The sequence below is a fragment of the Ambystoma mexicanum genome, chromosome 3q (genome assembly GCF_040938575.1).
Source record: "Ambystoma mexicanum isolate Mex_15411 chromosome 3q, UKY_AmexF1_1, whole genome shotgun sequence".
NCBI classification, from domain to species: domain Eukaryota; kingdom Metazoa; phylum Chordata; class Amphibia; order Caudata; family Ambystomatidae; genus Ambystoma; species Ambystoma mexicanum.
This window is the reverse complement of record NC_090926.1, coordinates 705,751,859-705,778,103: the sequence shown is the minus strand read 5'-3', so window position 1 is coordinate 705,778,103 and position 26,245 is coordinate 705,751,859.

The following is a 26,245-nucleotide window of genomic DNA, read 5'->3' as shown; positions in this document are numbered from 1 at the left end:
GGTGTGGTTTAAATAGCCTCCTGTAGTGCTTAGGTGTCTCCTTCCACAGCCACGCCCAAGTAAGAAAAGAGTTCCTGGTAAGAAAAGAGTTCCTGCCTTCCAGAAGAGTTCCAGTGTTCTGAATTTAGGGAGTGGCTCCAGCCCCACCCAACAGGAAAAGTAGTTCCAAACAGAAGAGGATCAGAGGCTCAACTGGCAGGCAAGTAAGCAGCATGGTCTGCTGAAGGTAAGTCCACCCAAGCATTATGAGCCCGGCACTTCCAGCGCTGGGACTGGGCATATTTATGAGCCTGGTGCCACTGGCGCCAGGACTGGGTCCAAAAGGTCCCAATTGGGACTGGTTGGCACTCGGAACCTGGGTTATGGATCTGCTTCCAAGGGAGTTGGGAAAACCCTGACCTTTTGGAAGCAGAGATCATGACAGTACCCCCCCTCAAGGCCCCTCCCAAACCGGGCTTCTCCGGGGGTTTTGGCTTGTCAGGAAATGTTCGGTGAAATCTTTTGATTAGGCGAGGAGCGTGGACATATTCAGCAGGTTCCCAGGATCTCTCTTGGGGGCCGTAGCCTTTCCAGTCAATTAGGTAGAACAGTTTAGATTTGGAGATCTTGGAGTCCAGAATGCTTTTGACTTCAAACTCGAGTTCTCCATCCACTAGGATAGGTTTTGGAGATTTGGTTAGTAGGGTTTGAGGTTGCACGGGTTTTAATAGAGAGACGTGGAAGACCGGATGTATATTCATGTGCGAGGCAAGTCCAACTTGACCGCTACTGGGTTTACTATGGTAGTGATGGAATAGGGACCAAGGTATCTTGGGTTGAATGTGCGTGGCCCTTTTAGAGATAGATATTTGGTGGATAACCAGACTTGATCCCATACTTGATAGTGAGGGGCTTCCTTCCAATGTTGATCTGCTCCTTTCTTGTATTGTTCTTTAGCCCTTTGAAGGTGAGAAACAGCTTCCTTAAAGGCTTGGGTGATTGTAGAATGCAGGTAGTCTACTGCTGGTGTTTCAAGATCTTGGAGGGGATCGAACTCCGAGGTTCGAGGGTGACTGCCGTACAAAAGAAAAAACGGGGTTTTCCGAGTTCCCGAATGGACAGAGTTATTGTAGGCATACTCGGCTATCCAAAGGATATCTTTCCAAGTTTTTTCAGTTTGTTGCAGCATGCAGCGTAAATACTGTTCCAGAGTTTGATTGGTCCTCTCGGTTTGTCCGTCGGTCTGAGGGTGGTGACTGGTCGATAGTCTCACATCAATTTGAGCCGACCGACAGCAACTTCGCCAAAAATGAGAAATAAATTGACTACCTCGATCCGAAATTAGAACCGAAGGAAAACCGTGCAGTCGGACGATGTTTTCGAGAAATTCTCGGGCCAGAGTTGCTGCTGTTGGCAAGCCTTTGAGCGGAATGAAATGCGCCATCTTGGAGAATAAGTCCACGATTACTAGAATCGTATTGTATCCGGAGCATGGAGGTAGATCGGTGATGAAGTCCATAGAAAGCGTATGCCAAGGGCGAGGTGGGATGTCAATAGGGCGTAAGAGGCCTGCTGGTCTTTCCTTTTGACTCTTGTTTTGGGCGCATACTCCACAAGACATTATAAAGTCTCTGATATCTTTTTTCCAAGACGGCCACCAGAAGTAGCGCTTGATCTTTTCTGAGTTCTTGGCTATACCGGGATGACCTTCCATTAAAGAGTCGTGATAACAAGAGATTATTTTTTTCTGTAAATCTGTGCTGGGTAGGTATAATCGTTCTTGGAAATACAATAAGTTGTCCTTTACTGCAAAGTCCTTTCCCTGCAGATGCCAATTCTGTATGTCTGCTGGAGTTACAAGTTGCCTGGCTTTATCCTTAACTTCCTCTATGGATTCTGTGGCGATTACACCCAGAATTCTTTGTTCGGGAATGATTGGTACAGGTTTAGGGTTGACCAAGTGTTCTTCCACTCCCATCCGAGAAAGGGCATCGGCTTTACCGTTCTTTGTACCAGGTCGATAGGTTATTATGAAGTCAAACTCGGCAAAGAATAATGCCCAACGGAGTTGTCTAGAGGATTGGGCTTTTGCGGTCTTCAAATATTGCAGGTTTCGGTGATCCGTAATCACAGTAACAGTGTGTCGGGCCCCAAGCAGATAATGCCGCCAAGCCTTAAAGGCAGACTTGATAGCCAGAAGTTCCTTGTCAGTAATCGTGTAATTGATTTCAGGAGGCGAGAATTTGCGGGACCAAAATGCCACGGGATGCAACTGATTGGTTACCGGGTCCTTTTGTGATAGAACTGCCCCCATGGCAAGGCTTGAAGCATCAGTTTCCACGATGTAGGGGAGTTCGGGGCGAGGGTGTTTTAAGATTGGTGCAGAGATAAATTTAGTCTTCAAATCCTGGAAAGCTTGTTCCGCCTCGGTAGACCATTCAAAACGTTTGTTTTTCTTTAACAAGGCAGTGATGGGCTGGACTATTCGAGAGAATTCGGGGATAAACCTGCGGTAAAAGTTAGCGAAGCCTAACATGCTTTGCACACCTTTTACGGAGGATGGTGATGGCCATTTGAGAACTGCATCGACCTTCTTTGAATCCATACGCACTCCGCCAGGTGATAATATGAATCCCAAGAATTCAACTTCAGTCACGTTGAAAACACATTTTTCCAACTTAGCGAAAAGTTTGTGTTGACGCAATCTTTCGAGGACCATTTTCACGTGTTTCCGATGTTCAGATTCCGATGAAGAATAAACGAGGATGTCGTCAATGTAAACAACAACACATACATCTATGAGCTCTCTGAGGACATCGTTCATAAAATATTGAAAGGCGGCCGGGGCATTGCAAAGTCCGAAGGGCATGACCTGATATTCAAATAGCCCATACTTGGTGCGGAAGGCCGTCTTCCATTCATCGCCCTCTTTTACTCGTACCAAGTGGTAAGCTCCTCTAAGATCCAGCTTTGTATATATGCATGCTTTTCTGACTTGGTCCAGGAGTTCAGGGATCAAAGGTAACGGATATCTATTCTTAACGGTGATCTGGTTCAGGGAGCGATAATCGATACAAGTTCTAAGGTCTCCTTCCTTTTTTGGAACGAAGAACAAAGCTGAAGAAGCAGGGGACTTGGAAGGACGAATAAACCCATTTGCCAGGTATTGATCCAGGTATTGTCGAAGGTGAAGGTTCTCAGGCTCGGTGAGGGCATAAATTCTACTACAAGGAGGAGTAGATCCAGGTATCAGGTCTATCTGGCAGTCATAAGACCTATGAGGAGGTAGAGAGTTAGCCTGATCCTTCCGGAAAACATCTTGGTATTCTAGGTATTCGGGAGGTAACTGGGGAGTCTCTGAAGAAATTGCGGCCAGTGCAACACCAGGTGGAGGGTGACAAGTAGAGACACATTCTGGAAACTGGACCGTTCTTGCTCGCCAATCGATCAGAGGATTGTGTTTCTCTAACCAAGGTATTCCTAGAATAATCTGAAACTGAGGGGCCTTGATCACATCGAACACGATCTTCTCATGGTGTCCATCTTGACTTACTAGCGTCACCTCTTGAGTGGTATGCGTTACTGGCCCGGAGGCTATCTCCGTACCATCCACCGTAGTAGTGACGTCCTTTACAGCCTTGGGACAAAGAGTTAGATTCATCCTCAAAACCATTTCATGATCCACATAATTGCCGATGGCACCACTGTCGACGTAAGCTTCAATTGCATGTAATCGATCCGGATTATCAGGGCTAATGAGGACCATAGGTATCACGAAATGCGAGGTCACGGAACTGGTTTTCACGCTCGGCAAGAGGACCTCTATTCTTGTCGGGCGAGGTCATTTCCCTGCTCAGAGTTTGTAACTTTGGTAACTGCAGCTCCTACTGCCTTCTTGGCAGGTTTCACCGGACAGTCTCGAAGAAAGTGCCCTGAGTTTCCGCAATATAGGCATAATTGCAACTGTTTCCTCCTTTCCCGCTTCCTTTGTGTTAGAGGACCTTTCAGACCCCCTATTTGCATGGGTTCCCCGAAGTCTACTCCTTTGGAAGGAGTTGGCGGTTTGTAAAATACTCGAGCATCAAACTTGGAACGATCGGCCTTCCTGTTCTGCAGCCTGTGATCTATTTGAACGACCAAGTCTATATAATCCGAACAGTCTTGTGGGGGATTCACTACTTGGGCTAAAACGTCTTTGAGCTCTCCACGTAGACCTCTATAAAACAGCGTAATCCTTTTGTCCTCAGGCCATTGAGTTTCCACTATTAGTCTATTGAAAGATGCAATATAAGCCAAAAGGTCTTGATTACCCTGTCGCAACGAAAGAAGCTCATTGTCCAAGGCCTGCCCCTGTGAATATCTTGCGAACAGTTTTTTCATACTAAGCTGAAAGGCTTGAAAATCATGGAGAACCGGATCATCTTGATTAACTAGAGGGATCGACCAGTCTGCCACATTGCAACTAAGGTACGAAAGTACAAAAGCTACTTTTGCTTGATCAGTTGGAAAGGCTGCTGGCCGGCATAAGAAGTGCAACCGGCACTGATTGATAAATACTGCAAACCTCTTTGGGTCACCAGAAAATCGTTCGGGCGGAGCCAGAGGTACATTCCCAGGTAGGTTGATCTGCACTGGATTCATAGAGGATGTTGAAGGAAGATTTGCCCCTGATGCGGGTAACGGGGTCTGTCCGGCTTGTGACCGTAGCACTTGTCTAGCAAGATTGTCTGTTCTCTCCTTGGAAATAATTAGTTCCCTTCTTAGAGCATTCGTTTCCTGACGAGCTGCATGCATTTCTGCCCTTAGTTCCCCAAGTAACCGGGCTAGGGGGTCAGTATCCGAGGTTTCCATAGCGCCTGGGCGAGAGTTTTGCGGTAGGCTTTGCGTTCTGTAACGCTCACCTGATTCTCGCAGAGGCGCCGGTCTTGAGCGACTACCGTATCTTCAAAGGTGATGTGTAGCACCCGGTTGGCTCTTTGGGCTGGACCTCTGTGCACTGTATGCCTGACGTGTAGAGTAAGATGTCTGCAGATAGAAAATATGGGGTTAATGACCTGGGGTTATTGGGGTGTCCCTATCTCTTTCCTCTTCTCCTCTCCTGTAGACCCCCAAAGGTTAACGCTCTCACCTTAGGTAAGTGAATGCCGAGCTCTCCATCTGCCTCAGGGCAGGGTGCTGTAACCAGTTTCTTCACTGGATAGGTAGCGCAGGCCTCTTGACTTCAGAGGACTGCTGTCCGTCGTTTACTGCACGAACGGTAAGTTTCGAGTCATTCAAATGTCTTTAAAGTCTTTAGTAATGATGTCTCTTGTTTTGCAGGGTTCCGGCGATGGCGGATGACGGGCTGAAGTGAGTTGAAGATGGAGCCCGTGTGATGAATAGAAGCGCCTGGAAGCACATAAGTAAGCGCTTGTTGCCTGCTTCACTATGCGCTCTAACTGTCTTTTTATTTTGCAGGTACGAGTTCGGAGCGGCTGCAGGGTGCCGGAATACCCACTGGATTAGATGTGGAAAGGAGTAATGGCACGTGAGTATTAAAGTTCCCCAATGTCTTTAAACGCACCTTGTTTTGTCTTTCAGATGCGGGATGCAGCGCCGAAGGCCTCCGGAGCGTGCAAAGAGTTGGTAAACTTTTGTCTTTCAGATGCCGGAATGCAGTGTGAAGACCTCCGGAGCGCACGAAGAGTAGGTAAGCCTTTGCCTTTCAGATGCCGGAATGCTAACCTGTTCTTTCTTGTCTTTATAGGTGTTGCTGAAGACTGGATTCAGGATGGTAAGCCTTTGCCTTTCAGATGCCGGAATGCTAACCTGTTCTTTCTTGTCTTTATAGGTGTTGCTGAAGACTGGATTCAGGATGGTAAGCCTTTTTCCTTAGGCCCAGGACCGGATGCAGAAGACACGATGAGCGTTCTGCTGCAGAGGTTGCAGAATAACGCAAAGCAAGATTCATCCACCGGGTGTGGTTTAAATAGCCTCCTGTAGTGCTTAGGTGTCTCCTTCCACAGCCACGCCCAAGTAAGAAAAGAGTTCCTGGTAAGAAAAGAGTTCCTGCCTTCCAGAAGAGTTCCAGTGTTCTGAATCTAGGGAGTGGCTCCAGCCCCACCCAACAGGAAAAGTAGTTCCAAACAGAAGAGGATCAGAGGCTCAACTGGCAGGCAAGTAAGCAGCATGGTCTGCTGAAGGTAAGTCCACCCATGCATTATGAGCCCGGTGCTTCCAGCGCTGGGACTGGGCATATTTATGAGCCTGGTGCCACTGGCGCCAGGACTGGGTCCAAAAGGACCCAATTGGGACTGGTTGGCACTCGTAACCTGGGTTATGGATCTGCTTCCAAGGGAGTTGGGAAAACCCTGACCTTTTGGAAGCAGAGATCATGACAATAGTGGACCTCATTCATGACGTACTGGTGAGCCTAACTAACATCAGTACATATACCCCCCCTTTGCTGAAGGTAGTGTCTGTGCTACACTTCTTTGCCACAGGCACTTACCAGCACACAGTGGGGCAGCTGCATGGCATCTCACAACCATGTTTCTCCTGTGTGCTCAGCCAGGTCCTAGACACCCTCCTGAAACATGCAAGTTACTACATACATTTACCACAGACTGTGGAGGAGGTGAATGCAACCAAAATAGCATTCTATGCACTGGCAGGCATGCAAACATAATAGGTGCCCTCGACTGTACGCATGTGGAGCTGGTAGGCCGGCATGCTGTGAAGGTAGTGCACCTCAACAGGAAGCTCTACCATTCCCTGAATGTACAGATGGTGTGCGATGCAAGCAGAATCATAATGCATTGCTGTGCATGATTCCCGGGCTCCACACATGATGCAATGGTGCTGTGCAACTCCATGCTTCCCCGCTACATGGCACGACACACTGCACAACGTACCTGGCTGCTGGTTAAGTCCAACCACAGGACCATGAGGGGTGTTGAGTGGGGGGGGCACAAGCACAGGCACCTTGACTGCTGGCTGGGCCATGAGGGGTGTCGGTTGGGGGGAAAGGGGACAAGGACAGGCATCCTGACTTCTGGCTGGACCATAAGGGGTGTAGATTGGGGTGGTGAGGCCACAGCGTTCTGGGTGCCTAAAACTGTGACCCCAATCAATTCGACAGAATGTGGGACACAGCCAGTGGATGCAGATGTGGAATGCCTACACAGCTGTGCATAAATGGAAGCAACGTACACACCAGCACATGCATCTGGATCATCATCAGACATGAACCACACATACCACAATGCACCACTCTGCAGTCACAATGCATGAAATACGTGAGTGCAACAAAGCGAATCACGGGTCATGCAACCATGCCTGAGATGATTCCAACCTCCACACAGGGGAATCTCTGTCACTACACCCACCCCACTGGTACACCGCAGACCAGTATAACTGTCCAGGCACCTTAAAAGACACCTCAAAATGCAATGAGTCAAGCATGGAAACTATTGCAAATATCAGTCAGTTTATATGATTGAGTGGTGCAGGACCCATCCACAGTACCTCAGTCCCACCGTGCCAGTACACACCCACCCTCATTACAGAAACTATACCCACCACCGGAGGACCATACCACCAACGCCATTGTGCCTCTGCCATATGGGGGAAAGTGTTGATGGACATGTACATGGTGACATCAAGTTGTCGAAAACATGATTAGCAAACCACTATGGATCATGAAGCACATCAGACAAATGTGTCATGATACACTGTACATGCATATTGAATTCTCATTTGCAACACACCCACCAGATGTGAGTACATCATGGACCTTTTGACTTCATTTGTGTGAGTGCTGTATCTGATGGAAATGTCACTAAGACGTGAACAGCACCCATCCCCCCAACCATGGATCATCACTAAGTACCCTTACCTGGGTCTCACTATAAGGACATGTAAAGTGCAGTCAAGAACAATCTGTGGCATGTGACCATGAACACTGTACAGGCAGTGCACGCAAGGAATGGTCAAAATATTCACGAGGACACTTTCAATTTCTGCCATGCAGGTGATGATGGCTATCCCCTGAAGCCGTGGCTCATGACCCCATCAAGCAACCAGTCAACAGGCACGAAGAGGACAAGAACCGTGCACATGCACTTAGTGATGTCATGATTGAGCAGACTTTTGGGCTGTTGAAGGCCCGGTTTCGCTGCCTCAGCAGGTCGAGCGGGGCACTCATATACGAGCATGTAAAGGTGGGCAAGATAGTGTTGGTATGTGCCATGCTGCACAACATGTGCATCTGGTGCAACATACACCTGCCCTCTGACATGGAGCTGACGCCACCTGAAGATGAGAATGGGGAAGATGCTGCAAACCCCCCACGGCACAATGTGAATGAAGGACGTGCAGCACGCCAAGAATTGATTGCACAATACTTTTGATGGACTGGGAAACACAAGGGACTGGGCATGGGGAACACATTAATTTGACACACACTCAAGAAGCAATGTCCAGTCATGTGTTTTTCTTGTGCACAACAACTGTATTAATTTGATGTGAACTATGTACATTTAACATGAATCAACATGCACCCCTATCCCAGAAAATCCACCACAAAACCCCCACCCCAACAACCCCAAAATCCCCGCAGGCCCAACCCCCACACCCAACACCCCCACCACCTCCCTCAACTCCCCCAACCCATAACGCCCCCCAGCCCCCAGCCCCAACTCCCAACTGCCCCCAATGCAGCTTCAATTTGACTCCCACCTGCAATGCACATGAAAGCCTGGCTACTAACGCCCCCTTTTTGGAGGCGGGGGTTGAGGGTCTGTGCGGTGCAAACCGGGTCGTGCTCGTGGATGGAGTGGGTTGCGAGTCTGTGTCTGCATTCCTCTGTTCGGCCATGGCGGCCACCAACTGGGTGATGGCCTAGGTCATGGCTGCCATCTCTTCCCACACACGCCAAGCCACGTGGTACACAGCCCAGCTGACTACCCTGGCATTATCCTGCAGGTCTTTCTGCATGGCCCAGCGTGTGGCTTCACCTTCCACCACATACTGCCTGACCATGTCCTGCATGGCCAGCTGGCGCTCCTCCAAGCGGGTCAGCCGCCCCTCCAGGTCCCTGATGCTTTGTGCTGCAGATGGGTGCACAAAAGATGGGGTGTGTGGGCTCCTGGGGCTGTATGCAGCTTGGTCCATGTCATCCACTGAGCTGTGGCCACCTGAGCTGTGTTCCGGTGAATGCCGTGGGGTAGCCTGCATGGCTGGGGTGTTGTCCTGGTCTTCATGCATGCTGTTGCCTGCGGTGTCATCCACTTCCTCCTCCTCTGCACTGTGTTGTGCTGATTGGGCCACCTCACCCAGATCACTAGTTGCCATTGATTGTGGCTCCTCCATGTCACTGGCCAATGGGAAACAAGATCTTCCACCTGAGGTGGTTCCTGTGCCCCAGATGTGGTTATTTAGTGTGGGGCCTTTGTGCCATGGGTGCCTTTTGGCTGGTGTGCCTTGCTGCCACCAGTGGGTCTTTGCTGGGGTGACTTGCTGGGTGGACATTGTTGATACTCAGCCTGCTGGCCAGCCTCTGTGTCCTCCTGGCTGGGGGGCTGTGGCGTGGTGGCTGTGGGATGCTTCTGTCCTGCCCTTGATGTTGAAGGCCCCTGGCTGGAGGCAGCGGTATCACCTCGGCTCCAACGTGCAGCTGCTTTCTTGAGTGTTGGTGTGCACTCTGACTCGATGTCTGATCCTGTGGCTGTAGGGGACAGTGAGGCAGGGCATCAGTCATAGGTCATCGTACATCCTACATACATCGGTGCTAGTACATTCTGAGTCCTGTGCATTCTCGTGGACATGTTGGAGGGGCAGGCATGGTGCTAATGGGAATTGGGGGGGCACAGTGTTTGAGCATGGTGTATGGTGGATGGCTCAGGTGTGCAATCGGCAGTGGTCATGTGTGCACCATGCCATGGGATGGCACAGTGGTCAGGCCTGCATCTGTACGGTGATGTGTGTGTGTGTGTGTGCATGTAGATGGTGCATGTGTTGGCAATGTGGTTTGCGTCAGTGGGATTTGTTTGGTGTTCTGTACGTGGCAGGGACATTGAGGTTTGGAAGGGGGTGACTTTAGGTGGGAGGTGATGGGGCATGTATTTGCTTCCATCTACTTGCTATTTGGACTTTGCCATTGAAGTTGGGGTAGAAGGTGTGTGTTGTGACTTTGGTATTACGCTAAGGGTCACTCACCATCAATGGCCGATGTTGGGACTCCCGTCTCGGCGTCACCCACACCCTTGATTGACTCCATGTCCATCACTGTGCTCCATGTCTCCTCCCACGGTGCCAGCTTTATTGGGGATGGTGCTCCGCCTCCTGTGGCCAGCCCCTGGCTGCAATTGGCAGAGGGGATGTTGCAGACCCGCAGCCGCAGATCATCCCACCGCTTTCTGCAGTCACGTACAGTGCAGGATGTTGTCCCCACCGCAGAGACCTTTTGCGCCACCTCCTCCCACACAGCTTTCTTGCGAATTTGTGCATCCCAGCGCAGGTCTGCTCAGAAAACGACATCTGCATTTTCCACTAGGATATCTGTTAGCATGTTGAGCTCCACGTCGCAGATCCTGGGCTTTCGCCAATGCACTGTCCTTTGCCTCGAAACGTTCCTCTGCTTGCTTCCACACTGCTCAGTTCTCTGGTCCAAGTGCTGTGGCTGAGGATTGCAATAGATTGCATTTATAAAGGTGGCCGGCAGTTCATTTGCCATTCCGGCGCAATGACGTTGCTTCCGGTGCCGGTACTGCCGGCATCGGGGTACCGTTACTTGAGGCATGGAGCATGCCGGTGCTGGTGACTGCGGCATCAATGATATTGCTATCAAGGGTTTGGGGGGCCTTACTGGCATGCCGGTTCAGCCATTTCCGGCATGCTGGAATACTCATGCACGCGTACTCGGAATCTACCATAGATTCCGGCAGCAGTACTATCCGGACACGACTAATTTGCTTTTATTCCCGCCAAACTCGTAATTAGGCCCATTGAAAGCAGAAATAATCACAGCCCTCATTAATGGCCAAGCCACAAGATACCTAAATGTATGGTTGCCCTTGATTGAAAAGTGTCAAACTTGGCCATCACACACACACACACATATATGCTCAGCCTGTTTTGCCGTGAAGGTGTGATGAAATCGGCTGCTACGACAGCCTATATTTTTGGAGGGTATGGATGCCTGGGGCAGTGACCGGAATGGGTAAAGATGGGGGATTGCTTCTTCAGTCATTGTGATGCTTGTTGAAATGACAGTAATTCATTATAATGTGGCTCTGCTTCTGTCATTCATGCCATTGTATAGCACAGTCACTCAAGTTAAACAAAGGTTATAAAAAAGAAGAGTGAATAACCTCACTTTTTATCTGGTTGCTAGACAAGTATATATTCTCATTTGTCAGCTAATGTAAGAAATAATGGATTACCGCTCAGCAGCTAATGTAAGCAGGGGGTGTACGTCCTCTCTTGTTGGCTAAAGTAAGAATGGAATATATGTATTCACATGTCAGCTAATGCAAAAAGGAGTGTATAACACCATGTGTAGCTAACATCGGAGCTGGGTATATCTCCTCACATTACAGCTAGTTTAGGAATGGAATGTTTGTCCTCATACGTCAGTTTAAGTCAGATCAGTGTATTTCTTCATATACCAGCTAAAACTGAAGCTGAATATAACACCTTGAGCCCTCTTATATATGTCCTCACATGTCAATAATATAAGAAAGTGGTGTGGCTTCAAAATAGTGACACCTCAGCGTGCCTCAACTCAACATGCTTTTTAAGCAGTTTTATTAAGTGAGTGGGGTGGGGCTCAATTTCCCCTAATACACCCATCCCTTCCCCACCAAGGGAATCAGACATTATACTAATATGCCCTCCCCTGAACCACCCCCACATGAAAAACAATGCACTGATTTGAGGCACACTGAGTTTTGTTCATGCTATACTGATCTAACACCTAAGAAAAGGTTGTGTGTCTTCATATGTCAGCTAATGTATGAATGTAGTGTATGTCCTAACATAGATATCAACTAATGTGAGAAAGGATTGTATGTTTGTCTCACTCTTCTCACACAGGTACGCCCCACTATAGAGTGTTGGACCGTCCTCCTTAGTGGGAATATGTATATTACATGGCCACGGTAGTGGCCATGTAGTTATGGTTAAGTTGGTGTTTCCATATGAAGAGCACTTTTTGGGCGGCTTATAACTTCGCTCTCCCTGGACAAATCCTCACCAAACTTTGCAAAAAAAAGTATTTGGGTCACTCTGAATTTATTTGCAAAGTTTGGTGAGGATTCGTCAAGGGGGGGCAAAGTTATAGCGGGGTCCCATAACTTTTTTTTCCCCATAGACTGAATGGGAAACATTTTTTGCTTGCGTCTACAGCCCAAACCGCTGGACGGATTTTCACCAAATTTGGACCAGGAGCAGCGGTATGGTCCCGAAAGCGTGCTTTTGCAAAGTTGGTGAAAATCTGTCCAGTAGTTTTTTTTAAAATGACCAAAAAGTAGGTAAAAAAAATGTGCGATATCTGTGTTCGGTCCGCGGACACACTTCCCTCTTCGCTCTGTAGACAGTGTCCTGATTGGCCAATCGGCTTGCGTGATGTCCGCGGACATGCAACGTGTTCGCTGATTGGACGGCATGGAGCATGAAGCGCGTCAGATTTTTGGAAGCGCCCGCCATCTTGGATTCGCGGACGTCCGCGGACAGCGCGGTGAAACTTTGTTCAAAGTTTGTATTTAGTAGAGAGTGTTGGTGTGTAGGAGTGTTTGGGGACGGTGGGAGTGTATGAGATAGGATGAAAGTTGTGTTTTTTTATGTGTTAGATGTTCTTTTTGTGTTCCATTTGTCTGCGGACATCACAGGTGTTCTGAAATGTTCTAAATAAACTGAATGGGGGGTGTTCTGAGGACTCAATATGTGTCCGTTTTGTTTGCAAGCAAGCTGAAACTGTTCTAAGAACACTCGCGGTATCCTGAAATGTTCGCAAATAAACAAAATGGGGGTGTCCTGAGGACGCTGTCCGTATTGTTCGTTGTCAAGTTGAATGTGTTCTAAGAACACTCGCGGTGTCCTGAAATGTTCGCAAATACACAAAATGGGGGTGTCCTGAAGACGTTGTCGAACACTCGCTGTGTCCTGAAATGTTCGCAAATATGAATGAGGGTTGTGGCTGGCAAGTTGAATGTGTTCTAAGAACACTCGCGGTGTCCTGAAATGTTCGCAAATAAACAAAATGGGGGTGTTCTGAGGACGCTGTCCGTATTGTTCTCTGTCACGTTGAATGTGTTCTAAGAACACTCGCGGTGTCCTGAAATGTTCGCAAATAAACTAAATGGGGGTGTTCTGAAGACGCTTCTAAGAACACTCGCAGTGTCTGGGGAATTTTTGTAGGGGGTGTCCTGAGGACAGTGTCCGTATTGTTCGTTGTCAAGTTGAATGTGTTCTAAGAACACTCGCGGTGTCCTGAAATGTTCGCAAATACACAAAATGGGGGTGTTCTGAAGACGTTGTCGAACACTCGCTGTGTCCTGAAATGTTCGCAAATATGAATGGGGGGTTGTGGCTGGCAAGTTGAATGTGTTCTATGAACACTCGCGGTGTCCTGAAATGTTCGCAAATAAACAAAATGGGGGTGTTCTGAGGACGCTGTCCGTATTGTTCTCTGTCACGTTGAATGTGTTCTAAGAATACTCGCGGTGTCCTGAAATGTTCGCAAATAAACAAAATGGGGGTGTTCTGAAGACGCTTCTAAGAACGCTCGCGGTGTCCGGGGAATGTTCGTAGGGGGTGTCGTGAGGACGCTGTCGGTATTGTTCTCTGTCAAGTTGAATGTGTTCTAAGAACACTCGCGGTGTCCTGAAATGTTCGCAAATACACAAAATGGGGGTGTTCTGAAGACGTTGACGAACACTCGCTGTGTCCTGAAATGTTCGCAAATATGAATGTGGGTGTTCTGAGGACACTGTCCGTATTGTTCGTTGTCAAGTTGAAAGTGTTCTAAGAACTATCGCGTTGTTCTGAAATGTTCGTAGGGAGTGTCCTGAAAACGCTGTCTGTATTGTTCGCTGGCAAGTTGAAAGTGTTTTAAGAACACTCATAATGTCCGCGAACATTAAAAGTTTCCATAGACCATAGTTGAAATGTTTGACTCTATGGATGTGATATGCTGCGGTGGTTGTTGCCAGGGCATAGAGTCTGGGGTTTTTCATATATATTTGCTTATAACTTTGGGTGAAAAACAAATGTATAAGGAACAAAGTTATTAGATACTATGGATGTGATATGCTGCTATGGTTCTCCTTATTATTGTATGCTTACTGTTTGGTCTAGTAACCGGAGTACATGTATTTCTTGTTCATTTAAAAGAAAATAGCATGTTAGTATTAGTATTTTGTAATGACTTATTACATTGTATAATCAACATTTTTTGACCCTCATATTTAGTAGATTACAAATCAGAGTACTGTGCAATTTGCTCAGTTTCTGTATTTGTTGCTAAAATCATTGGGTCTGTGGGAGAAAAAAAATCCATGTTGGATTAAAAAAAAACTTTTTCTGTTATGCTACAGTTTATTTGTTTGTTTGTTTTCAGTGTTCACTTGTTGTTTCTGGCTAATGCTTTATACTTTGGCTTGTTGCATTTTTTTGGAGCAGTAACATATTATTTATTTGTTTGGATATTATAAAATTTTGGAGCAGTTAGATACCAATTGGCGTATTCTGTCTATTTTTTTGATACATTTTAGTGATATTGATTTATCTATTTGAATATTGTCAAATTTTGGGACAGTTTGATACCAATTGGCGTATTCTAACTGTGTATTTTTTGGTCTAATTTAGTGGTATTCATTTATCTGATTAGTTGTTGTAGAATCTTTGAGCAGTTAGATAGCTTTTGGAGTATTCTAACAGTTTATATTTTTTTTAACACAAGTTTACTTTGGGTTTAGATACAGTTTAGTTATCACATTTTGGTTTTAAGAACACCAAATAAGCGTTTGTAAGATTTGCTGGTAATCTCTGCTTTAGAGTAATGGTACTATCATTACATTCAAACCATCCACATTTCTTTTTTATATATGCAGTGTAGTGCCCTGAATTGGTTGTGGCTCCTGCGTGGTATATTATATCTATTGTTGTGAAGGTTTTCTTACCAAGTGATATTTGACCATGTGTGAATCTAGTCAGCTTGCAGTTGTTTTTGGTACCATCTGCATTGTAACGTAGAAGCATTAGTATTATGTATTTACTATGTGTTTGTATCACTAACGTGGAGCGATTATCTGAATTGCAGGTAGAGCATAATCTACCATGGTTTGCATTTTGTACAAGTCGCTGAAATGGAATGGATTCACAATTTGGTATTGATATATATATATATGAAGCGTTCATTGGGGATTTGTTCTTGTGTCACATTGTTGCAGAGAGTGCATGTATGTTTCCACATGTATGAAATCTGAAAGATTTCATTTATAGGTATGTTTTTGTTTTCCAGTACTTGTAGTAAGTACATTAGAAATTCTTGTGGATCTTCCTGTGAGTTTATAGTGAATTTCACCAATCCAGCACAGTAGTCCAATTGTTGTCTTATTCCATAAACACTATACGTGTTGTTAGGATTGTTTGCTGCATTTCTGTGAAGTACTAACATTTGCAAACACAATGGGTCTGTACTGTGTAAGTAAACGTTGTCAACAATTGGTGGTAATTGAAATAGAATATTCATTGCTACATTTGCGTAGCAACTTACACCAACTATATAGGAGAATTAAAATGGTCCAGGTAGTTCTGTATCTAACTGCTTTTTTTGGAGTTTGTCTTCCTTCTTTAAAGAAATACCTGGTTTACTTTCCCTTGCAGTGACATCCTGTTGCATTTCTGTTTGATTTATTTTTCTTTTATAACGTTTTACTTTTTGTGGAAAATATGTGTTTAGGTGGGGGGTGTATAGTGAGCAAAGTCTATTGTATTCTAAAATGCAAGGAATATCAGTGTTTATTTTACTTGCATCAAAGTTGATTAGAAATAGACCGTCAAGTGTACGTAAACGTGATAGTGCTACGTAGCTCATGCCTTCTTTAAAGACTGTGTTACCAATATCTATCATTGCTTTGTCTAGGGTAAGACTTTGTGATTTATGAATCGTGACTGCGTATGTATGAGTTAGAGAAAATTGTTCTCTGCGTACATACATATCTTTGAAGAGAAGGAATGTAGCTGTTGAGCGTCCTATCCTTTTTACTTCCGAAAGTTTGTCAAAGAGTATATTGACAAACTGAATTTTGTTGTTACGTGGGTATGTTTGAAAGCCAACAACTGTAACCAATGCTCCATTAACTAGTCCTTGGTCCACGTCAAGGTTACGTTTAAGCATTACTCTGCAATTTAAGGATAATTTTAATATCTTTTCTAAGCCTGCTGTGTTTGAGACTGATTTTTCTAAACTATTTAGTCTTGTTGTGGCTTGGTCACACATGGGTAGTGTCATACCATGTACATCTAGTTTGTCTGTGGCGCTAATTTCCATGATTGGTTGCATTTCTTTACTTAGTATGATTTCATTGAATTTGAAACAGGATGCAAGAGTGGGCATTAAGGCCATACAATTGACATTTTTGTGGGCTAATTGTTCCATAACATCTGTAGCACATGCATTATCGCCATAAAGGGCATTAATGTGCCGGGTTTTCAATATTGCTTCTGCTTCTTTAGAAAGTATACCAACTCTGATACTTTTTAAAATGTTGGCATAAGTGAGATCTGCAGATTGCCGCATGTTTTCTGTTAATTCTCTGTATTGGAAATGTTGCCAAAGGTTGACATTTCCAATGCTGCCAACAGTTTTATGGCAGAGTTTGTATCCTAATGTTTTAAAAATAGGCTCCCCTTTTACTGGTGTTAATTGAAGCAGGTCTCCAAAAACAATAATGTGTTTTCCTGAAAGAGCTCTTCATAGTCTGTTTTGAGTACTTCTTGTAATCTGAGGTGAATCAAAGCTAACATCAGGTTGATGACCATGCTCACTTCATCTATTAGTAGCATTTTCATTTGTTTCAATACTCTGCGTAATTCCATTGCAGCTTCTGCAGAAAGTTTGTAATAGTCTAATTTGTTCTGGTGTTCTACTAGTAATAGTAGTAATTGGTGTAATGCAACACCACCTATGTTGTAAGCAGCTAAACCTGTGGGGGCAGTGACAACAGCTGACAGTTTGTTGTTTATCAATTGTTGAAGGAACTTACTAATGATTTTGATTAGGAATGTTTTGCCAGAACCAGCTTCACCACTGACGTACAGTATTATAGGTTTATAATTATGGCAGGAACATTGTTTATTTTCATGTTTTACACCATGTGCAATTTGTTTTGTTACTTCTTGAAAAATGATATGTTGCTCATTGTTTAGTTTTGATTGTAGCATAGTTAAGTCTTCTTTATCTTCATACTGACACATGGAGTTTTCCACTTCTATCATAGGTAATTCTGCCTCATTTATTATTAGTGGTTCTCCCAGTGGTTCTTGGCTTCCTGTTACAGAAGGTTGACTACTGTCAGGAGTGTCCTTATCTAGTTGGGCTTGGAGTTCTTCTTCGTGTTGCTGTTCATTGTGCAAAATTGTTTTGTACTGTGTAAAGTTTACATCAGTTATAGTGCTTTCATTTGCTTTGAAAGCATCCTCATATGAGTCATAGTTATCTAGTATGTGTTCTTCTTTTCTCCATGGATTGAAGAGTTTTAGCAGGGACATGTAATATACTACTTTATGTTGAGGAGTCTTTAATGACAATTTGATATGATTAATTACATTTGGTTTAGTGAGTTTAACTAAGCTGCCTTCACAGTTTGTCACTCTATATTTACCTTTTTTTTCATCAGGTTTCATATTATGTTTGTATGTGTAGTTTTGGGCTATGTGGTATAGACACATGTTTTCCAAAGTATTACTTCTGTTTGGGTAGTATGTGTCCAATAAATTGTTTTTTAAAATGTCTTGGCTATTGGGATCACGTTTGGCTATTGTTTCTATATCTTCATATGATTTTAGAACTCTTTTTCTAGATTTAGCTGGACCAAGACTTAGCCATACTATATTTTCAGATTTACCATACAATGCAGTACCAGTTAAACGATCAGCTGCTTCATATGATCCACATTCTCTATGGGTGAGCATTTTTATGCCCAAGTTGTATAATTTCTGAGACACTGTTTTATCTGATGACAGGTCATTCCAGAGGTCTTGGAGCTCTGTCTTTTCTGCTTTAGTTAAGTATGCTGTGACATATCGTGCAACTGCAGTAGAATTGTCTGCAATGTACTGCACATCTATGTTTGCATTCCATAAGTGGGCAATGATTGCATTATAATCATTGTTATATTTTTCTTCTTCTTTTCTTTTTATGTAATATGTATTTTTAGGTGACTTACCTTTAACACTATGTCTTACTGAAGACATGAGGTTGTTCACTTGACCTGTATTTGTATCTGGTCTAGGGAAACCAAATTGGCATTTGGTGTAGTATTTCCCTTTGTTTTTGTATTTGCGACAACAATATTTTCCACATTTGTGTCTTTGAAATTGTAAAATTTGTGCATGAAGATCACTATTTGTGGCTTCTGATGGAATTTCACAAGTGACATATTTTTCAATAAACTGTAAAACAGTGGCATCACTGTCTTGACCAAATTTAGGAGCATCTTTAATCCATAAAAGCATGTGGATATGTGGTGCTCCTCTGGCTTGGTATTCTTTTCTCCAAAGTAGTGTTGCACTTCTCCAAGGGGAGGAACAGTTTTATTACAAATAAAATGTAGCATAGCAATGAAGCGATGGTGAAAATATCTTGAAACATTAACAGGATCCAAAGAAGAAAGTTCTCCAGGTGTTACTATATCTATGTTTGTTTTGCTTTTTATTGATATGCATAGGAAATCATATAAATATTCCCATGCATATTCTGCACAACTTAATGTAACAAACCAAGTGGGTGGGCCAAGGTTTCTGATCATACAACGTACATCTCCATGACATCGAAACCAGTACTCTTTAGTACCACGCATATTTGCTAATAGATTTGTAATATTTGATTGTAAAACTTCATCCTTTTGTTGCACTTTTTCTAATAATTGTGTAGCTGTCATATTTTGAAAGTGTGAATCTGAATTTAATATGTGTGCAACTCCGTAACATAAAGTTGCTAGTTCACTTTCAAAGAGTAGGTGGAATATGTATTCCACATTTTGTCTAAATCTGGGATCTTCAGAATACATCCATAATGAGCGGTATTCTGAAGCTGATATTTGAATAGGTCTATCATCATACCTTCCTCCTTTGCCAGTAGGAAAGAGTAGAGGAAAAGCACGTGCTTCTATACTTTTTTCCCATATGCTGATTGGCGATCCTTTTGTTTGACGCATTTGGTACGTTTCCAGTACATCTTCTACGGTGTCATTAGAGTGCAAAGTATGAATTGTATAATGGTCTAAAGTATTTGATATTGTAGCAGGATCTAGTAGCTCAAATTGACCAGCTTCTTGTGTTTCTTGAATTATTTCAGTAGTATCTTTCAAGTTTTCTTCAATATTAATTTCTTTGTATTATTCATTATTCAGTTAAGATACTGTAAGGCTTGTCGAACTTTATGTAAGTATACCAGCTGTTGCCATATTTATTTGTCTTTTGTAGGTACTCCATTTACTAAGATAATTACAGATTGCTGCATTTGACGTTGCACTCCTAGAGTATGCACATGTTCTTTTAGATCTAATGGTAAATAAACTACTTTTCCACGAATGCCTTTTACCAATTCAGAGGGAGGTAATTTTGCTGTTTTTGGTTGAAGGCGTATTATTGCTTGAAATGGGTGTACTGTTTGAATTATGATGCTCTCATATAAATTAAGTTGTTGTAGGGGTTTTGGTACTGGGTATAATTCCAAATTATTTGTGATAGCACAAGAAGGAGTTTGGTTGTTGTCAAGTTTTGTAGTGCAGTAACTGCATAGTATTAAGGGCTCAGTTATTTCGTATTTGTTTTCTGCTAGAAGGTAGAGAGCTAATTCAAACCATTTAGAATCTTCATTGTCTTCTATTTTGTATGATAGGTCTACAGTTTTTGTGTTACTTTTATAAAAAGTTCTACGGCAACATATACATACATGGTTTGGGACTTCAGCTGATGTACTTTTAAATTTTAGTATTTCTTTTTTGTATGTGTTTAGCAAAAGGTTGCCATGTGTATGTGCTTAATTGGTTTAAAGCTATTTCATTCTGTAAATGGCTTTCACTTCCAAAATATTTTTTCTGGATATAGTCAATTTCTTCAAGTAGGTCTTTCACTGTACCATGTAGAAGGATGTTATTTAACTTTGCTAGTGCTAAAGCAGGACTTTTAGCATAGTACCGTTTATAGACTAGATTTCTTATAGTTGAATGATGTGTTGATATCCTTTTAATATCATGGAAAGTGGTTTTACAAGTAGGTCCTGTAATGCAGGCCAATGAATGTCTGTGTAGTCCTGTGTACTTGCGCACTGGACAGGTATCCATATTTTGCAGTAATTTAATTTTGATTTTGTCTTTGCTTTTTACATATTTATTGAGGAATTGGCGTAAAGATTTGAAACATTGTTTGGGAATGTTACACATTGACGTGCATGGCCATTTGTACACTAGACGTTCTGATTCAGTTGAATGGAGGGGTAATTCTAAGTTTTCAGGGCATATTTTTGTAAGGAGTACTTCTTGTTCCATTATGGTATTATTCACTTTTTCATAACCTCGACCACTGCTATTTATGGCAATTGTATTTGTTTGCTTTTGTTTGTATGCTTCTTCATTAAAATATGGTTCTGTGCTCGTAGTGTGATTCCATTCACCTCCGCAGATACTTAAGAAGTTATTTCTGTTGACATTTCGCTTATTGAGAAGTCTTTTTTGTAATTTAGTTATTAGTTTTGTTAGTGGTTTTATTTTGTTTAACAGTAAAATAAATAACTTTCTTTTGAGAAGAATTGCACTGTCCATCAACGCTTCTAAGATTAATTTCCTACGATAGGTTTTAAGCATTGAACCTGATTTCTCTCCTGTTTTTATAAGATTTTGAAGGACTTTGTGACGGTACATTTTGGCTAAAATACTTTTCTTGGTATGCTTACTTTGCACTATATTAAAATTTAAAGAAGTAGTTTTATCTGTAGTGATAGCTGATTTTCTGTTAATTGTTTTTTGGTTTGTTTTACATTTTGATAGAGGAGGCAGGTTTTTGTACTTGAAACTTCTTATGTTTCACTAAATGACTGTATTAGCTGTTTTGTTTCAACTTTTCTTTACAAATTCTGCTAGAGATGGATGCTTATGTTGGACACTTTTATTTTCATTTGCTCTACTTTTGCGTTGCTTTCTACGGACTTGACTTTTCGTAGGCATTCTTTAGGGTCTGTTGAAAAAATAAAGAAGGTATCGGTTGGGGTGTTCTGCAACGTATGTGTGCTGTGTGCATGAGTGTTTGAGTAAGAGGATAAAGATGTATGTAATGGTGTGTGATTGTGCATTGGGAACTACAACTAGTAGGGATAGGTATTCTTGAATTTATGTGTTACTAAACTGGGATTCAGATGACCAAAAAAAAGTAAGCTAGTGGTGTGGAAAAGTACAAATAGTAAATCTAAAGTATACAATTAAAACAGTTGTTTGTTCTATAATATGAACATTGTAGTGGTTCAGTTGGGTAATTTGTGTGTCCAAAAATAGGAATTTGTGGGCCATTCTGGCTGTAAATCGCTGTTTAAGGCATGGAGAATTTTGGACAAATGGTACACAATCTCTATCTTTAGGCACAGAAATAGCTTGTATTAACTGTACAGTATGCTTGAGTAATATTACAAATATTATGGTGATATTCTACTTACATTTTTTCTTAAATTGACAGGTAACGTCTTAGTTCTTCTTTGTTCTTCAAATTCAGCTGCTTCTTTTCAGGAGACTGGTCTTCACTGCAATTGTAAAAGCTTCAAATTAGTAACTTTGTATATAGTGCTGTTTTTAATTTAGATATTGATTTTTTAAATTGAAATCCTCAGTGCCTTCTTTAAAACCATTAAACTAAATTATTTACATAAGATACATTACATCAGTTCAGTACATATGATATGTTCTTAATGAACAAATTGTATTGAATGACTAACTGTAGCGAAACAATATATCTTTACTATGTCTTGTGAAATTTATAATATACCAGTGAATACCACTATTTCTGTAACTAAGCTATTCTAGGTAATAGCGCCTCAATGACATGTCTAAATTAAAGTAATATTAAATAAATAGATAAAAACAAAAAAATATGAAATTGTATAAGTATTTCATTTAAAGATTTAAACAGACATTGTGCTTGCATGCAATTTTGTTTGAATATATGTAGTCTATATATTTCATTTAAAAAATGTTAGTTTAACATTATTTGAGTGTGTGTGTATAAAGAAAGTAAATAGTATAAAGGTTTATAAGTGATAGTTGATTTTAGAAAATTGAAAAAAATGCAGTTAATTCATTTTACAGATTACACAAGCTAAAAGTCTGTTTGAACATGTGTTCATCTACTGTACAGACAATATGCATACCTGAAGTTTGTGTTCATACATATGGATGTGCATGGAGCTGCAAGTAGAAATCTTGGAGACTTGTACAGTATTTCTGGTAGATGGTGCTTGCCAATGATATGACACTTGTACTCAGAGAGATTCACAGTACATTTGCAGTATGATCTATGATGATGCAGTTAGATGTAGAGGTCTTGAATGTGATTGGTGCATGGTCATGTGACTTCTTAGCTACATCCAATGAGGGAATGGCAGAAAGAGTGAAGTGGAAATGGTAGAAGGGCTGTACATGTTACGATATGTCCACGGACATGGCGGTAGTTCGCGGACATCGAGAGTTACATCCGAGGATTTTTGGGTTCAGAAGTCATGCAAATGAGAATGAGTACTGAAAGGGATTGGTCAGGAAATTTTAGTGGATGTGTTGTGCCAGAAGAGAGTTTCTCATATACTGTTTTTGCTGAGAGAACAACAGATAGCTATGTCTGTGTGTTTTAGGAAAAAGATTGTATGGATTTTGGGAGCTTCATGGATATATTGGTTGAAGGTGCATGCAGAAAGCTGTGGAGTAGCTGTAGATCTTGGATTCCCACATGTGGAAGTACACTGGCATGGAGTACGTGGAATTAAGTGGTTGGACTTGCTACCTCTCTGTGCTACTTTGGAGACAGAGCAACATCCAGACATAATTGTAATTCATTGTGGAGGGAACAGTTTAGGACATGTGACTGGAATTTATTTGCAATTTGCTATGGAAGAAGGACTTGTGAAGGTTATGGACATGTTTCCTAATTCTCAAGTGATATTTTCACGGATTGCGCAGAGACAAATGTGGCTTTGTTCTTCTTCATTTGGTCCTTAAATGCAAAAAGCCAGGAGCAATGTTAATAAATCTGTTTGTGCCTTTCTAAAAGATTTTGGCATGTCTTCTTTTCACAATGAAAATATTCTGTTTCGTAGTGCAAACATTTTTCGCAAAGATGGAGTCCATCTTACTTATGGTGGCAATCAGATTTTTCTGAGAAATGTACAAAATGCATTGCAACCTTTTTTGGAATTACAACATCCATTTTGAAGTAGGTGTTAAGAATTTATAATTTTTGACTTACAAACACCTCCCAAAGACTCTTTTCAGAGCCACCACTTCCTCCCAGAGAAAATTGCAATGTTTATGATAGGGTAGCAACCCAATTTTTTAAATGTTGGCGAACTGTCCGCGGACTTCTAAAAAATACAAAGGGCCCTGCTTCATTTCTTTCACTTCTATTTTTTAACTGTGAAAGGCGGCTCTGAAAAAAGCCTTATTTTTTTTGATTTTTGATATTTTGTATTTTTTTTTGGTTTTTTATACACGACACACTAGGAGAGGAGGGGAAAGGAAGGTAAAGGGGGGGGACACCAACCACAGGGATAAGAAAGGGCGAGCTGAGAGAGGAAGATGTAGAGTGGATTTATTTGGGTAGTGAGCAGATCTTCTCGTGCTCTGAGACGATAGTCTCAAAAGCACTACGAAGTCGCTCACCCCTGCAGAGTACTGTGACACAGTACATAGATACAACTGTGACCCTCTAAAGGTAAGGGTCATCAGCATTCTGTATGGCCTGTGAGGCAGCTTGAGGAAGACGCTGTCCCACAGAGGTGGTCCTTGTGGTGACAGGATCAGAAACAGAGGATGAAGTAGAGGAAATCAACCTGCTACTTTCTTCGCAAGGTACAACCCTGCGAATAGCCCCAGAGTGAAATGACCTCAGGTGTCGCTTCATAGTAGTGGTCCCAAAGCTGTACTTACCGTGCTTCCCGCGACTGAGTATCATTTTGCACTCATTGCAGGTAACACGGTTCGCACAAGCCTTAGGACCATTCCCATGAATGGTAAATAACCTCCACACCCAAGACTCACGCCTAGTGCGGGGAGTAGGGATTTCCTCTACCTCATTCTCATCATCCTCTTCTTCCTCCTCTGCATCGTCACTCCTGTTCCCCTCTTCAGGCCCTTGGGGAGGTGGTGGTGGTGGAGGGGGTGGGGGTGGTGCTGAAGCAGGTGCAGCACCAGGTGGCAGTTCAGCAGCCAGGGATGCCATCTCGATGATGGTGTAATCTGCAGGTAGCAGCAAAAATCGCTGTGTTCTGAAGAATATCCAGAAACACAATGAGAATAAGCTCTAGGGCGTGGTCCTTTAGAGGGGTGCTTGTGCGCGGTCCACGGACATGCGCGCTGTCCGCTGACAGATCGAACACAAAAAAGGTATCTAGAAACTAAAGATTACTATGTGGGACTTGTGCCATGGTGAGATTTTATTGAAAGATATTATGGATTAATTGAAAATGTACTTTTAATTTGTTCGGGGACACGAACAGTGTCCGCATTCAGAACACGCGATCAGCATGGGCGCGGTCATATGATCCGTTCGTGAACAAGTCTGCGAAGGAAGCGCATGTCCGCAGTACACCAAATGCACAGAGATTGGCTAGCGCATGCGCGTTGATGTTCTACGGACACTGTTCGGGTCCTGAACTAATTAAAAATGCGTCACACGTGAAACGAACATTTCAGGACACTGCGTGTGTTCTTAGAACAGTTTTAACTTGCTAGCGAACAGTAAGGACAGATATAGTGTTCTTCAGGACACGTCCAATTTCGTTTATGTACGAACATTTCAGGACCCTAATTGTGTTCTTAGAACAGTTTCAACTTGCTAGCGAACAGTACGTACAGGTATAGTGTTCTTTAAAACACCTCCATTTTCGTTTAATTACGAACAATTCAGGATACCGCGTGTGTTCTTAGAACAGTTTGAACTTGCTAGCGAACACTACGAACAGGTATAGTGTTCTTCAGGACACCTCCATTTTTGTTTACGTACGAACATTTCCGGACACCAATTGTGTTCTTAGAACAGTTTAAACTTGATAGCAAACACTACGGACAGATATACAGGGTAATTCATAGAATTTCGCCGAAAAAAGTCGCAAGCGGCTGGCGCAGAGTGTCCGCGTGCGATTGTGTGCGCCAGGAACGTCCGCTAAAACCGATTTCCGCGCACAGCGTATTCATGGATTTTAGGCTCCCAAACCAGCCGTGGCGCAGAGAATCGCAGCGACCCTGCAGCAGCGCCAGTAACGCCCCCAAGAACGCCCTCGCGCAAGGAAAAGCCATCAAAATCGCTAAATCATCGCAAAGGGCTGCGCTAACCCTGGACCAGTTCACCGGGCTGGCAAACAGCAAACGCCAAGCGGGGAACGTGTATTTCAGGGGTGCGCGGGAAGTTCCACACGCGATTGGCCCAGTGCGAGCAGGGTACGTGTATTTCAGGGGTGCGCGGGAAGTTCCAAACGTGATTTCATCAGGGTACATGTATTACAGGGGTGCGCGGGAAGTTCCACACGCGATTGGCCCAGTGCGAGCAGGGTACGTGTATTTCAGGGGTGCGCGGGAAGTTCCACACGCGATTTCAGCAGGGTACGTGTATTCCAGGGGTGCGCGGGAAGTTCCACACGCGATTGGCCCAGTGCAAGCAGGGTACGTGTATTTCAGGGGTGCGCTGGAAGTTCCACACGCGATTTCAGCAGGGTACGTGTATTCCAGGGGTGCGCGGGAAGTTCCACACGCGATTGGCCCAGTGCGAGCAGGGTACGTGTATTTCAGGGGTGCGCGGGAAGTTCCAC